The sequence below is a fragment of the Phaethon aethereus genome (assembly GCF_964289735.1).
Source record: "Phaethon aethereus genome assembly, chromosome: 2".
NCBI lineage: Eukaryota > Metazoa > Chordata > Aves > Phaethontiformes > Phaethontidae > Phaethon > Phaethon aethereus.
Window position 1 is genome coordinate 45,231,630 of NC_138582.1, and position 17,556 is coordinate 45,249,185.

Sequence of the window (17,556 nt, forward strand, 5' to 3'; positions counted from 1 at the left end):
GGCCGTGGAATTTGGTACTTGAGAACTAGCTGCTCTAATGCAGTTATCTTTGTGAATGAAAATATTAAAGATAATCCTTTCTGGACAAATCTAGCACACTCTGATTGTTTCTACATGATGAGTAAATAGCTGGCCTTAGGATACTTGATTTACCTGGGGAAATGAATGATGCTTATACAGCTGATTGAGTGAGTCTAACTTCCTACTCTGTCCCTCTTTCTTTTTTTTACATGCATACGCCTTTCTAAATAAAGTTCTGACCTTTAAATGGTCGAAAAAAGAGATAGTTTAATGTAAAAACTGACAACCCAAGCTATTTATCAAGTTAGGAGCAAACGAACTGTGAAAGAACTAGGCCCTAATGAATTATTTTTCATTCCAAATAACTTGTGTTCTTGTTCATAATTTACCATTTGCATATATATATCTGTGTTTCAACAGAGTTATTACTCTATGTGCAGCTCTCTGCATTGTAATGAAAAATCAATGTTATTGATTTGTTAAAAGGAGCTTTATAATAATAATTTTTTAAAATTACGTTTTTAGTAAGGAGACCATCTTCCCTATCATAGTGAGAGGAAAATATGAGATCCTAGCAATTTTGCTGAGGTATGAAAATATTAGGCTTGAAAAGTGATATAAGAATATGTTCTGAAGAATTATTTCTTTCATGCAACATTAACAGCCAAATTAGTCTGGATGCAGCAGAAAAAGTCTCGGAGGTTTTCTTGTCAAATTAGGCAGCTTACCACACTTCATTGAACAACAAAGGAAAGTTGGCCATGATTTTTTTTATAGCTGAGAAAGTATATTAAAAAATAATATTGTGTTTTTGCTCACAGAATCTGCTTCCAGATGATTAAAATCCCATTGTTTGTTCAGCAGTTCCCAGACTGGAATGACTAACAGGCAAACCCAATTATTCTCACAGGAACATGCACGGTGACTTTGGAAACCCGTATTTAAGCCTTGCAAAATGCCTCACTTTCTATGTAACTCCAGAGAAATGATTTGCCTTCGCTCTTGCGTAGCCACCCATCTCCGGGAGGCAGCGGGAGGCGGAGGAAGGGGTGAGAGCTGCCTGGCCCAGCCGTTGCAGTGCCGGGTAGGGGATGGGGCAGCAAGGACAGGCTGTGCGGTCCCATGGGTCCTGGAGGAAGGCACCGCGGGGCAGGCGTGTGCAGGCAGCCTGGGAACCAGCCCTACCTGCTGCAGCCGGCCTCATCTCGCTTCCTTTCAGGAGGTTCAAAAAATTTGGCATTGCAGAAGTATGGTACACGGTCATTTGACCTGCTTGTGAGGTTAATTCCCAGTCAACTCCTGTGGGTATTAGGATGTCACCCTCTGCGTTCCCTGCTTCCTTTCATTTAGAAATCTTTTGGATGGAAAACATACCAGGTGTTCTGGTTCGATGCTTTGGCCTCTGCTCTGGAGAGCAGAGCAAAAGAGCGTTTCCGCAGAGTGACTGAAGTTTGCAGACCAAGTATCTTTGCTGAAATCTCAGACTTTTGCAATGGAGAAGTACCGAAATAACTAGAGAGTGGACGGCGGTTGCAGTCTCACCTCTCTCTCCACTGTGAGTTTAACTACCCTTAACATTCAAATACTCTATAGCTGCCATTAGACAGCCCTTGTAGTCAATTTTATGTACTTTTTAATGCAGACTGCTAAAGAACAATTAGGTGTAAAAAATAGCTAGAACCCTTTTTCAAATCCCTCTATTCCTGGGGATTTAACTCATTCTACACAAGTTTGTGTATTAGAATTGCACCACAAGGCATGATAGTGGTGGTTTTTGTTTTTTTTTTTTTAAAGTTGGGAAAAAACCCCAGTGAAATCCATGTGTGTCAAGTGTCCTTCACTTTCCTTAATGCTAAGTATCTTCTACACATTGAAAATGTCTTTGTGCAAATAAGGAAACTATTGCCTAGGTTTGACATTACCCTCTAAAAACCGAGGTGGCCACAAGGTCTTCCTTTTGCCTTCAGCTACAGTTCTCTAGCACGTTGTTTCTTATTGTCCAAGAGCACATTATATCAGATTTTTTTTTAATTTAATAACAGTCATAGTTTGTTCCTAATCTAATGAAAGCAAACAAGCACTGAAAGAGAGACAATTTACATAACTAATTTCCATGACAGAGGCAGCCTAGAAATGGCAAGAAAATACAATTAGTGTAGCAGAAAAGCAGAACATCTCACCTGTGGTGCTGAGAATGTCAGTTTGGTTGTGTACAGGGGAAATAACTTTTCTTCCTGTGCATGTATGCATGCATGTGCATGTGGAAAACTGTTCAGTGCCTCACTGCTAGTACCTTCAGAATGCACTAAACTGAAGAAGAAACAAATATTCAGAATTAAGTTTTCTAGCTACTTGGATAATTAAAATATTAAAGGAAGATTATGCATCAGTACTCCAATGCAAAATGTAAGATATGTTCTGCTACTGTGTGAAGAGGAAGAGCTAAGTTTTCAGCTAGTTTCACCTAGCTTGAGGTGACTAGTGCTGGGAGATGCTTCCCTGTTTTAGATTGGACTTAAACAGTTTTGATTTAGCATCTGGCAAAGTAGCTGACTTAAGCTGCCACTCCTACTGTCTTACACTGAACAACTGGACAGAGAAGGAATCTTTAGGCTGGCATAAAATATGTTCCTTTCCATGTTTTTCTGTGCTGATGCCAGACCGGACCAAAAGAACAAGTTTCACATGCTGTGGGACCAGCCAGATTTTGTATTGTTTGCAGCTAACTAAGAGAAAAAGTTGTGATGTGTGGTGCACACTGTCACAGAACTAAGACAAGTATCTGATAGTTAAGGTGTTTCAGGGAAAATATATCATTCTTAAATGTCCTGGGGGAAAAATGATGTCACACAAGCATCACAATTATCTATCTTCCTTATACTCTGTAATAATAATTTATAATAGGATGTCTAAAGATCGATAAGGAATTTTTTCAGAAGTTTTCATTTAAATTCCATATCTTGCCTAGTTAAAGCAATGAGGCTCAGGTAATATTTTTCAGGCCACAGTATCACTCTCAGCTTTTCATCTGTGACATTCAAGAGGAGTTTATGTCCCAAGGGGTAAAGAAACTACTTTCAAAACTGTGCATGCAACAGTGCATACAGTTTCTAGTAGGCCTTGGATGTCTTATCTCACTTGTGCCTTTAAACATCTCCTCCACACATCCACATAGGGCTTTATTTCAAAGATAGGCTCTGGTAGTGAAGTCAAGAAAAGACAGGGATCGTCAATTTTTTAAAAAGAGTCTTAGACTTAAAAAATGCACATGTCAATGAAGTGATGCTATTTTACCTCAGATGAAGAAGCAGCCCCTGCGGTGTTGCCCAACATCCAAAACTGCTTTTCAGGTTCAAAGAGCATGTCCATTAAAAGCAGCTGTCTCCCAGTGAACAGAACCTTCCCTAAAAATTCAGATCTCCTTAGTTCTGTCAAGAAATGGTCGATGTAAACAGGCGATTACTAAAACAATACACTTGCTTGTTAAAACAGGTTTAATAGTCAGACTTCATAATAAAATGTTGAAATGCCATTTTTTCCTCTTGCAGCTCTTGTAATCAGCTAGAAAACTTCTACATATTGAGCTTTCTGCTCAATGTGTTGGTAGGAACTGGCTTCCTCTTAGCAGCCTTGACTATTTGATACGAATAGTAGCAACATGTTTTTGAGGGATTATGAACTGATGAAACAATAGGAGGAAAAGAAGGATGTGGAACAAAGCTGATTTGCCTCACAGAATGATGAAGACTGCTAAAAAAAGTAAGATACAGTTAATCTTTCCTTTCTATACTTTTTTCATCAAAGATTGCAGAATTTTCTTTTCTTTTTTCTCCACATGGTCAAGAAAGAACAAATTATTCTGGCCTATTGATTTCAAAGTGCTGGTTTGAAGGCTGATTAGTGTTGCTCTCTCATAAGGTTTGATTACTCATTATGCACCCTAATAAAAGGCTTAAGGGACACAGGTTTCCCCTGTCCTACCTCGTCACAGAAGTGTGCTATTTTTTAATTGTTAGAAATTTGTTCCAGCTTTAAATACTTGTGATGCTGCCTAAAAGACAGAGCTCTAAGGTAAAGGCTGTGTGGTAATGGGATGACACAGCATGAGTAAAAATCTGTTTGAAATGTATGAAATGGTGAGACCAGCAGATGACAGAGAAATGATGCTCAGATGCTGAGAAATTCCAAGGTTGGTGAATGAGCAGTATCTCAACATGCTGAGAAATTCAGAGGAAAATTTAAAGGGAAACTTTTGTCCTGTGAAAGAGAAAGGGAAAACTCTCACTGATCTGAGCCAGCGTCTCTCTTGGTGCTGGGAAATGAATGGTGCTGGGGAATGAATGTGGTCCTTGCAAAAAAGACAGTCAGGGGTGTTTGTGCTGGGTTTTTTCTTTTAATTGCTTATCAATTCTTAATCAAACATAACACTTGTAAACCTGGTTATTTTTTTCCACTGGGGTATTTTCTTCAGAAAAATGTGGATTCAGCAAAACTGATTGAGTTTGTGATAACTTACCTAATCTGTCAAATAAAGAAATTAATTTTATCTGGTTAATATCAAAGTGTTTCATTTTTAACTGTATCTTGCAGGTGTGTAGTACAATATAATGAATATATCTATTAATTGCCAGAGTGATAGACTAAAAGGAGATGATTCAACTGGCTGAATCAAAGTATCTAGCTTGCTTTGTTTCATGAAAAATCCTGGAAGTTTGACCTTCTTGTCTTGATTTGGAACCAAATGGAAAGTTTCAGAACTTCTCATAGAACAGGGAATTTTATCATTAAATACAGCATTACCTCTACCCCTCAGGAAAAGGACCTGGCTGCCACATGTATGATAGCAGCCACCAGCAGAAGAACATGGGGGAATGTGGGGAGGAGAAGACCTCAAAGTAGATTGTACTCTGCCTGTCTGGGTGGAAAAACAGGGCAGCAGTGGCTGCATAATGCTACCCAAAAAGCAGAGATTACTGCAGCAATGTCACAGCTCAGTCAACACAATAAATGTGCAGGATACAACTTTGCACTATTGTCATGCTTTAACCCCAGCCGGCAACTAAACACTACACAGCCGCTCGCTCGCTCCCTGCCCTGCCAGCGGGATGGGGGAGAGAAATCAGAAAAAAAAAAAGTAAAACTCATGGGTTGAGATAAAGACAGTTTAATAGGACAGAAAAGGAACGTAATAATAATGATAATGATAATGATAATGATAATAATAATCGAGGAGGAGAAGGCGGCGGAGGAGAAAAGAATATACAAAACCAGTGATGCACAATACAATTGTTCATGACCTGCTGCTTGATGCTCAACCAGTTCCCGAGCCACGGTCACCACCCCTCTGCCAAATCCCCCAAGTTTATGTACTGGGCATGATGTTATGTGGTAGGGAATATCTCTTTGGCCAGCCTGGGTCAGTTGTCCTGGCTGTGTCCCGTCCCAGGTTCCCGTGCACCTCCTCCCTGGCAGAGCATGGGGAGCTGAAAAGTCCTTGACTGAGTGTAAGTATTACTCAGCAACAACTAAAACATCAGTGTATTATCAACACAATTCTCATCCTAAATCCAAAACACAGCGCTATACCAACTACTAGGAAGAAAATTCACTCCATCCCAGCTGAAGCCAGGACAACTATGTGAATTTCTCAGCTTGGGTTTCCATTAGCTAAGCTCAGGTTACTAAGGAAGGGAGCTGGATGGGACACATTACACACAGAGGAAAATGAACATAGAGGGGGGATAAAAATGATCCGTCACCATAGCAGAAGTATAAGGACACAGCTTTTGAAATCGAAAACAGGTTAAAAACTCAGAAACAAAAGTGCTGTTATACATTTAGCATGTATTGCTAGCACATGAAATTAGCGGCCATGGCTCAGTCATTTCCTTATTTGTATTATTTATGTATTGAATTGTATATGAATTATTTATGTAGTTGAATCAGAATGTCAGAAGGATGAAAGCCTTCAAGTTTTCAACCACCTTTTCAGGCATTAAACCAACACTAACCTTGCCAGGATTATAACACAAATTCCAGGTATTTAGGACATGAAACAGATACTAACACAAGGGAAGTTGGTGTCCAGCTTTGCTCCAAACCAGTGCAGCAGGGCATTTAGTTGAAGATGTCCCTGCTCATTGCAGGGTTGGCCTAGATGAACTTTAAAGGTCCCTTCCAACCCAAACTATTCATGATTCTATGATTCTATGTTTCTTTGGGAAGGATACCCAGGAATTTTGGGCTGAACTACAGTGTCTGATGGGAAGGGAAACTAGTTATGAGAAGCAGCTTTTCCTTAAGACTGAGAAACTACAATTTTGAAATGGAATCTAAAATGAGAGCTATTGCTCAGGAAAGGAATAGCTGATGATGTACTTTGGTGTATGTGCCAAGGCATTCTGTATCTGCTGGATAGTAAAGAAGTGCTATTTTAAAAAGCTTAAAAAAAAAAAAAAAGTATATTTTCATAGAGCAGAATCTGGGGAATAAAGAAACAGCAATGTTTGACCAAACAGCTAATTTTAACAGCTAATAATATTTTCCTCATATGTTTATATTGTGTGCTACAGTTTGGTCTATACAAAACTTTTAAAAACCTTGTTACTGTAATGCCAATGCTCTATTATATGTGAAATGATCTAATTATGAAAAATAAAAGAGGTGAAAACTATGTTTTCCCCTTCAGTATCTGCAACCGTGCTTTGCATGCGTGACATGGGGATAATTGACAAAATAGTCCTGTTTTGAAAAGGCACACATTTTGTCCACCTCTTCAATATCAATACAAATATTTGCCACAAATTACTCATGTGACTGATTATAATTAACTGGACAAATAAACAGTTTCCTCCCTCCTGCTGTGTTCGTACCACATGCAAACAGCAGGGTATGTTGCTCAGAATTACTTGATACCATATTTGATGAAAGTATCTCAAGAGGTAAAGCTTTTTATTATGATTGCAAGTAAAATGCTGAGGCTGAAACTTTCTCAGAAAGCATGTAGTTAGATATGACTACTTCAAGGAGTTAAAAGATCAAGATTTTTTTTTATCTGTATGATTTACCACATTTTCAGCCCTAATTAGAAATTCTGTGGACCTTGCCCCCTATGCCTCCTAAATGGCAGTTTGATGGCTTTGAGCATGTCCTTGGGGTAGGTCAGTACTCCGAGGCAACGGATAATTAGAAAGCTAAGATTTAGCACCAGTTTCAGAGTCTTCTTCTCATGTTAACGCTTGGGCTCTGAGTTTCCTTGCTTTGCTAGCAAGGAGGCACATATTCTCCCGTTCTGCAGGGAATCACAGAATCATTAAGGTTGGAAAAGGCCTTTAAGATCATCAAGTCCAACCATCAACTCAACATCAGCATGCCCACTAAACCATATCCTGAAGTGCCACATCCACACGTCTTTTGGATACTTCCAGTGATGGTGACTCCACCACCTCCCTGGGCAGCCTGTTCCAGTGCTTGACCACTCTCTCCGTAAAGATAGGAAGAAAGAGGAGTGTAAAACTAAGCCAATATACAGCAGTTTTGGTAATTCAGAGGCATAATCATATCTTTCTTCATAAATGATTAGCTGTGGTGGCAATGTTTTGCAACTGTCCAGAAAACAACAAGATTTACCTGCCTCTGAAGATGTCTGAGTGGCTGCGTGTGGCTCGGCAGCAGCTGTTGCGTAAAGCACTGACGTGCAAGGTATTAGTGGTCTCTGACTGCAGATTTTGACGACTTACTGAAAAGCATTTTGACATCCAGAAATCATCCGTCCGTCTGGCTAACGCAAGAAAGGCGACGTGCAGCTCTAGGTTACCCCGCTTAGGGAAGGTTAATGATGGAAGCAGCCAGCCTGTTCAGCGTGCTTTCCCTCCAACGCCGATTTCAACATGGCAGCGAACGCGTGCTCTCTCATCCAGCTCCCAAAGCTCTTTCTGCCCATGGTAACACCTCAGACGGGTTCAGGGAGTTTCAGAAGGGAAACACCCATCTCCTTCATAAGCAACCAAGTCCTGGGGCAGACCGATAGCAGACTGACATCTGTAGGGATCTAGATTGCTACTAGAAGGAATATCTGAAATACCTGCTGCTTTCTACTCCACTGCAAATTTGCACCAAAACCCGTAACCTCCTGGAGACGTTAGTGTTTATTAGTGATTTAATGGTGTGAAAACTTAGTAGTGGTGTAGTGGGCACACAGTATGAGAAAACTATATTGACAGTGACAGCAGATGTTTAGGAAAAGAGTACAAATCTAGGAGACATGAGAAATAAGGTGTGTGAGCATGTGGGTACCTATGTGTGAGTGTACAAGATCTCTCTTTTTTTTTCTCATGAAAGACCGTGTCTGTTTTACGTGGACTACATCAAAGAAGCAGCTGTCTTTATCATTTGTTTCTCCTCAGAATGGGAATATTTCACAACTCCAGAATTAAACATGGATTTAATCTTGGTCTGGCTCAGAAATGAAGACTGGAGGTAAATTAAGATTTCACAAAGTATGAAGGTTAAAAGGTCTTAAGTTTTGTGGATTCCCCTCTGTAACTTCAAATATAATTTTCTTCCTAGCCCTTGTTATAAATATTTAGTTGTAGGTGTTTCTCCATTCATTGCAGCACAAATACCTGCTCATCTGTCTGTTGAGGTAAGACTCTCTGGGAATTTGGTAATGGCAAGGCACAGAAGCCTGATCTCACAGTTTTAGAAAGCTGCTATAAAGCATAAGTCAGCAGCTCTGGGTAAAAGGAAAGTTATTGGTAACATCACCGCTGCGGAGCTGAAGCCCCAGGGAGACATAAAAATGCCAGGTGAAAGTAGCATCTCTTTGACTTACAGAGGTTGGCAGTAGGTGCAGAGATGGAGCTCCTGAGAGACTTCTGTGTGCAAATCCTCTCCACAGACCAGCTGTTTAGCAGAGTTTGGGTGCTGGGTCTCTGTATCCATCCTAAGGCAAACTTTATTAATAGAATTATTTTGTCTTAAAATAGTCAAGTGCTATAAAATGCTGTTTTGCAGAAGACTAGTCCTGGAATATTAAGTTTTAAGGTGAAGTGTATGTATTGTGGAGAAGCTGTTAAGGGTCATCAGCACCCAGTAAGACTGGATGAAATATTTTGTCCATGGTTGAGCTAGGATTTGAGTACAATAGTGCATGTTTGCCATTCTGAGTTAATTTCTAATCTGCAAAAATGAAGAGAGGGGCATAAAAAGTGGAGAAATACTGTTACCAAAGGAAAATTTTCAATGTGGCTTTGAGGACTAATGATAAAATAAAGATGGGATGGCACTCCAAAGTGCTATTTATATCTCATTTTAAAAGATTTTAATAGAAGGATTTTATATTTTGATCTGAAATGAGAATTTTTTAATTTGCATTTTCTCTTACGGCACAGCCAAAGAAAAATAAGAATATTTACATTTCAACCAAACTCACAATTTAGGAAAACTATGTTTGAAAAATAATTGCTTTTCTGAACACAACTGACAGAATCATGTGTATTTTCTGAAAGATGGAAGTTTGTATTTCCTCCTATCATTTCAACAGAAAAGCAACCTATCTCTCTTCACATAAGCTCAAATATGTTCTAAAAGGTTTGAAAACACAAACAATTTAGAGGGCCTCAGTGTATGGAGATAAAATAGAAAAGATGAGTACTGAAGTGCAAAAGATTCGGTATAGTGGGAAAAAGATGCAAGGTTAAAAGGGAGTTTGGAAATTTCTGTGAAATACGGCAGAATTTCTTGGTAAAGGCCATCATGTCTTGGAAGAAGACATGTCTTGGAAGAAGACTATTTATTACTGCTGATGCATTTTGCTCCAGACTGTCTCCTGTCAAAGCCAATACTTGGCTGTCTGTCTCAAAAAAACCCATGACCATTCTTAAAATATTTTGCTGTACAAGAAGGTTTTCAAAAAGCAACAGCAGGAAGCAATCATGAAGGCATTCTGATGGCAGACCTGGGGCTAAAGGTTGCTCTTTAGTTACTGTTTAGGATGAGCAAGAAACCTGTTGACTTTATTTATTTCCTATTTCTAAAAATCTGAAACACAGCATTAAAAATCTGCTGGACAATGGTTTGATCGACCTGTGAAAACACTCTTGTACTGTGAAGTTGTGATGTACTTGGCAAAACCACTGTTAATGAGCCAGAGATGTGGCAGGACGCATTTTAGGGATACAAATCTCCCCTCTGTCTTCCCTTTCTTCTGGAAGATGAATTTTGTATGGCCAAAAATGCCCTTAATTCAAAAATGTCTTTATTCAGCTCAAAAATAGCATTAATATACTGGCCTCTGAAGTAGGTAAGCTGGTATTTTGTGCTCTCAGAGCACCTGTTCCTCAGTCTGGTGATGTTTCTTATCTCTGGTTTGTGTTGCGGTGCAAGAAATGTCTGGGGTCGGATCGGGAAAAGCATGGGCCCTTCGATGCTCAGCGATGGGTCATGGCACCAACTGAGGAAGGAGGTGCTGCTGGTGTTGCCAACAGGCAGCACAACTCCTGCACAGGGATTAGGCTTACCTAGTGCATCATGCCCCTCTCTTCTTGCCAATCCTTCTTCAACTCTGGTCTTCTTGGCTGAAAAAAAGGACTTTTTAAAAGGAAAAAAAAAGGACTTTAAAAAGAAAATTTATTTGTAGGCATAAAGCTGTTATCTGTACATCCACGTCTTCCTTTTTTTCCTTCTTTTTTGTTTTTTCGTCTTAGCAACTCCTATATATCCCCCAAACTCAGTGATTACCTCCAGCTATATGAATCACATTAAAAACATAGTACTTTGGCCTTATGTGAACTGTGGGAGGTGTTACAGTTCTGCCCATATGTAAATATGCACATACAGTGCTCCCTGGCAGCTGTTCCTTGTATGGAGTTTCTTTTTTCTTATCTGACAGGGCAAAGTGACATTTAGCCACTCTACTGCACCCTGTAGATATCAGCAACATATGATGATATAGGTGTTTCCTAATTGCATTTGTTTTTGTGCATTTTAAAAGTGTTTTGTTGGTGATTGTGCCATAACCCAGAGGTACCTACAAATTAATTCCTCAGTGTGGTGGCCATAAGAGTGAGGAGGAGGAGGAGTAATACTCATACTCATACTCATACTCATACTCATAAATACTAATACTAATAACGAATTGTATAAAATGTTATGGAAGTGATTGAAATAGCTTTCTTGACCAAATGAGACATTTGAGACATTTCATTCACTTACTGAAAAAATGCATATACTGTCTCTGGGATCAGGGGGGAACAGAAGCCCTTCTCATCCCAGGAGACCACTGCAGTTATGGCCAATGGCCTTTATTTGTTCTTATACATTGGAAAAATATTCGTTTTCTGCTGTATAAAACTCTCTGCAACTTCCGCTTCCAGCAAACCTTCTGCAGCACAGAGGAGTTTCCATGTGCATTGTCAGGGCGCTTTCAGCTCAGTGAGCAATACAAGTTTGAACCTCACGTAGCAGATCTCAGAGCTGGATTTGAGCAAGGTGTAGAGTGCTTTGCCCCCAAGTTAATGCTGTTACTACAGGGTTATTTTCACTTGCTTGAATGCCAAGTGGTGGCAACTGCAACTGCACTTTATGTTGAAGCCCAAGAGGCGTGTGGGAGACATTTCCAAGCCACAGATGTCAGGCAAAAGCGTGAACTAGGCAAGGAGTAGCTTGGGTTGGGCACAGGCTTGGCATACACAACGCAAAAATTTGGACATGTGGAAAATTTCAGGAACACATATATGCCTACAGGTTTCTGTGGTGTTAAATGGCAGCTGGGCAAGATATAGAAAGTATGCTGCTGGCATACAAAATCCTGTTAAATTCCACATATTCTTTAAAGAGAAGCAGACCTTTCTCTTTGCAGGCTTTGCAGTGAAAGTAATTGTTCTCTGCATGACAGAAACCATATTTCTGCTTTCACTCTGATAACTGAATTTTAAACAGAAAATAAAATACAGTTAAGTCACATAGACCTAATGATAACCCCATGAACATCACAGCTGCAACTCAAACCCCATTAACATTGGATGACTAATATAAAGCTCTTTTTATGAACTTACAAGGTTAACTCTTCATATCAGTTCTGGCCAGGAACACAAAAATTTTGAATCCTATCTATCTGTTCAAGTAATATTAACTGGTGTCACATATCCAACATGTCAGATTAGATTCCCTCATACAACCACTGTACGATGCATGTATAACATTTTTGTTCATTTCTTAACCAGCATAGGAAAAGGTAGCAAGGTTTTATAAAGGGATATTTCTCATTTATATGTTTCTTTAAAAAAAAGGATGATAGTCAGGACAGGCATCATGCTGTAGGAAGCATTTTGGTCTAACCAAAGAGTACAGAGCTTACAAATAAATTAAAATAATAAAACTGTATCTTTTTATAGATCTTTTAATTTGGAGGGATCCCAAGGTACTTCACAAAATACATACAACAGACAGAAATTTCTTTCCTGCTGAAGAAATGCAGCAAGCTATTTAGTTACTGAGAGAAGTAAAGAGATCTTTTTGTTTAAATATAAAGCCAGAGAATTTCAGGTAGGTGAATGGCCAGGCTTATAACTAGCCAGCCCCACTGAGGGAAATGCTGTGGTTTTGCACAAAATGAGCAGATAGGCTTTCCAGCCAGTCTGATGTTCTTTACAGCAGAGATGTTCTGAAAGGGAAAACAGTGGCTTGTGATAAGGGAAAGGGATTAGTTTGACCAAGTACAAGGAACCAGGCAGGAGACAGGACTGGAGGACATGCTGGTTTGATAAATGGGCATAAAAAGGGCTCAGGGACAGGAATTGCTGGCAGCAACTGCAGCTCTGAAGAAGGACTTTTACTCATGGAGTACCACCTGTCCAACCACCAAAAACTGTTTCCAGAAGATATTTAGTTCCTCAGATAGTACTTTGAGGACCTTCTGTTTTATGAGATAACTGTATCTTGCAAAGGCAATTCAAAGGCTGAGGCACAAGTGGCATCTCCTGGCCTTGTACCTATCGCAGGAAATGCAGCTGAAAGCCTCGTTTTGTACTTCTTCCTACTCAAAAAGCTTTGATTCTTATGTTCCATCACAGTGAGAATGAGTGTCGGTGTTGGGTATCGATGATAAAGAAGCTGATGTAGGTAGGAGTACCTTGGGTACATGGATACTGCCATTCTTGGGTAAGAAGAGGGAGTAGTATCATTTGCATCCTAACAATCATCAAATTTTTAGTGCAGGATTTTGCTTTATTTGTGATACATCAATCCACCTTACCTAGTCCTTCAACATCATATTGTACATAGATGCTATCAAGCTGCTGTTAAGTTTATTTAATTACTAAAATTAAGAGGTTTTTTCTTTGCTAGAGAAGTGTAGTGAAGCAATAGAGATCACTTTTTCACCTGATTCGGTCTGTCAGTATTGGTTCTAATCATAGGTAGTCGAACATTATACACCTCAGGAATTTATATTTTATTTTATTTATTTTATTTCTTTCTGTTTTACTGCAGTCTAACAAACTTTGTGTCACCTCATGGCAAAATACAGATGACATGTAAACATGCACAGGAAGGACTATGCTGTCTCACCATGCACTGTGAGCAATTCAGATAAACTGAAGGACATTCCTCATACTGTCCTGGTTTTGTCTGGGATAGAGTTAATTTTCTTCCTAGCAGCTAGTATGGGGCTGTGTTTTGGGTTTGCGTTGAATATAGTGTTGATAACACAGGAATGTTTTCATTATTGCTGAGCAGTGCTTACACAGAGTCAAGGCCTTTTCTGCTGCTTACAGCACCCCACCAGCGATCAGGCTGGGGGTGCATGGGAAGCTGAGAGGGGACACAGCTGGGACAGCTGACCCCAACTGACCTAGGGGGTATTCCATTCCATATGACATCATGCTCATCATATAAAGCTGGGGGAAGAAGAAGGAAGGGGGGGCATTTGGGGTGATGGTGTTTGTCTTCCCAAGTAACCATTATGCGTGATGCAGCCCTGCTTCCCTGGAGATGGCTGAACACCTGCCTGCTCGTGGGGAGTGGTGAATAGATTCTGTGTTTAGGTGGTGGCTGTGTGGTGCTTGGTTGCAGGCTGGGGTTAAACCACGACATAAGCTAAAAATTGTTACACCATTCTTCATTTCAAAAACTTCTGCTCTTTTTTTCTTGTGGAAATCCCACAACCTCTCTGGGAAACCTTTTCCAGTTTTTGACCAACCTCCTGATGAATTATTTTTCCTTGTACCCTACTGAAATTTCCCATGTTGTAGCTTGTGCCTATTACCTCTTCACCATGTGCCTCCAGGATAAGCCTAGCTGCACTGTTTCTACAGCCTTTTATTAGGCAGCTGGAGGAAGTAACACATTCGGTCCTGAATCTTCACTCTGCAAGGCTGAACAAACTCTGCTCCCCCAGCTCCTCCTTCCTCCCTGTACAACCTCTGATCTCTCTCATGGTGCACATGAAAAAGAATATATGCCCTTTGAAACTACCTGTCACCTACCTGAAAATTATTTTAAATTTTTTTTTAAAAATTGCCATCATATTTGACTAAACTCTGCAAATGCATTTTGCCAAGCCCAGGTGAAACATCTATGAAGAACATTATTCCTGTGCCTCTGTCTTTTTCTGATACTAGTGTTTACCAAACTCCTAAATTTTAAAGAGATTAATTTTCATGTTGAAAAACACTAGTCATTTCCTAGACTTTCCCAGACATTGCCCCCATGATGAGGGTACGTCAAAGGAAGTTTCAGTATTTGTGGGCTACATATGAAGAGAAAATTATTTTGGCAGTGTAACTCCATGAAGAGCTGAATGAGACAGTCCAGAAGAAAGTATTCACAGTAAACTTCTGCCTAGAAAGAGCTAACTACAGGGGGTGAGACAACCTGAAGGTGTTATAGTCAAGATGCCCATTTGAAATAACACATCTAAGCAGTGCTGGGATTATAACCTCTGGCTGCTAATATGTACCAGTATGGCTTCTAGACAGTGTCCTTCTTAAGACAGCAAAGTACTTTGGAAGCAGAAATATAAACATGAACATTGCATTTGACACAGGTCCTGGAGTGGTAAGAGTGGTGATGGGGAATTTTTCAGAAACAATCTTCTGTCATCGTGATCAAGACAATCAACTAGTTGGTAGGCACTTTTGGGAGCTGCCCTTTTGGCCCCCTTATCCCACCTCAAGATCGTTCCAGCTGCTGACACTTCATTCTTGGGCAGTAACAGCTGATGGGTAATGGAAATACTTTCCCTGTTAATTTGTCCCTTGGAGGGGCATCTATCCTTGATGTGCCTTTGGGAACTATCAATATTGCCTGTATCTTTAAAGTCAAATCTGAAAAGCCATTCGATCTAGCTTTTGAGGAGTAACAACATTATTTGGAGGGATGGAGAAGAGCACACATATTAGCAGGGTTAGGTAGTCAGTCTTCTCCCTGTTGTTGTTTTCAATGAATAACACCCACACTGCAAACTAAATGCACTACTTATTTACTTAGAAAATTTTTGCTAGTCTGGTATGAATTTGCCAGATGGTTCCCTCCTTGCTTTGGTCACTGATGGATTCATTTGGGAACATAGAGGGAATTTTTCTTTATGAGGGAAATTTGCTTACTGAAGCGTGGTAAGCAGCTCATAAAAGCTGTTAGAGTAATCATGTCATCTTTTTTTAAAATTATCTTGCTAACTTTCAGTACATAATCTCCAGATACCTCATCTTGGATGCGTCTGAAATGGGAGACTCTCTCAATTTCTTGACCCTGCCCTTTTGTATTCATCTGGCACCCCTTCTCCCTCATGTCAGGGCAGGCTTGTCTTGTCCTGTTCCTTGTTACAGCTCTGCCAGTAATAAAAGAAGAGTTATATAGCCCTGAAGAGGTCTTAGATTGCTTTCATCTGGATTGTTATTTGTAAGACTTGCATATATTCCTAACATGTCCCATGCTCTCGGTGTGAAGGCTCTTTATAGTTGTTTTCCTCAGTAACGTATTCTTGCTGTAGTTACATATGCTAGAAAAAGAGTATCTAATATCATGCTTCAAAATATTTATCAGTGGTGTTAAAAGTCAGTGAGAAATTAGGAGGTCGAATGTGACTTTGATGTGCAGTTGTTTCATTAAATCTGGGTTGCATTTTTCCCTCTGCCAAGTCATTTGTAACTGCCTCTGTGGTAGAAGTACACTGATCTTGCTAGAGCAACAGTCCAGTTTGACACGGTGAATCCTACAAACTTTTGTGGCTTTTTTGTTAAGTCTTTTCCAGTTCAGCATTCCTCATTGTCCTCAGTGGAGATAGAAACACCTGTGTAGCACTTCTAAGGCAAGTTCCCTCGGTAGATATGCAAAAATGGGCAGATAAGGAAGGGCTTCTACTATGAGCTATATCCAGAAATTTCCAACTTAGTAAACAAGATAAACTGGATGCTTTAGACCTTCCTGCAAATTCCCATAACACTTTTTCCCCTTGTCAGCTAATCTCTTCCTTTCCTTCTCTCTCAACAGATATACCCATCTCTGTTTGTTTCCACTCTGCGTGGGATCACCTGTATGCAGTGAAACCAAGCCCTGCATTAAGCATGCTTGTTTTTCAAGTCTGATAAATGTTCACTTTCTGATTTTCAATTTTCTGGTTGACAACTTGCCAGAAACTTTCTTCAGTGAACACTTAGCTTATTGCTAATTATGACAGCTGACAGAAAGAGTTCCTGCCTGTGCTTTCATTTTTGTAAACAGCGAACAAAAGTCACCACATCCCAGTAATTAGCATACATTGATGCACCAGGATGCAACTGTGAGAGCTGTACTTATCACTAGGAAGTATTGTTTTCTCAAAATTCTTTGTAAGTGTATTTGCTCTGATAAAACTTTTCTAGGGGAGATCTCTTAGGGAAGGGTGTAGTTTTTAGTGAAAACAAATGCAACAGCCTCCAGAAGGGCTGCAGTTCAGGTGCCGCCTGCTTGCTGGGGATGCAGAAGACATGAGTTCAGTATGGCTGAAATGGGGCATTCAGGGACTGTAAGGTGGATCTCCCATGTCCTAGGTAGTGGCTTCATCCTTGGACTAAATGAAGTCTTTTGGCAGTCACTTTCCAGTTGTGCAGACCTCTTCTCTGGAGAGATGTGAGACCCAGGAATGGCTCATGCCATGGGAGAGTTGACCTGACTTCAGGGGCTTCAGACGAGCTACTTTATCGCAAGGGGCTATGAAGGCAGGACACTCAGCCTTCTAGCTGGGCTCCTTGGAAAGTGGGCCTTGCCCAGGCAGTGTCAGACCTGCTGTGTTAGACCCAGATACTTGAGGCCATGCCTGGCACAGAGCGGGAGAGAGGCCCTGACACTGCACTGCAAGAGAAGTGGGGCACAGCTCTGACCGAGGAGGAGGGCAAGATGGGAGCCAGCTGCATGAAAGTCGCGCCAAGTGTGGGAGGCTTGTCAGGTCTGTATTTGAGGATTTTTCTTTCTCTCCCTGAACATTTTCACGTGGTCTCAGTTTTGTTGCTACAAATTGAATTCTCATTTTTCAGACAGCTGCTTTCAGTTGAAAAG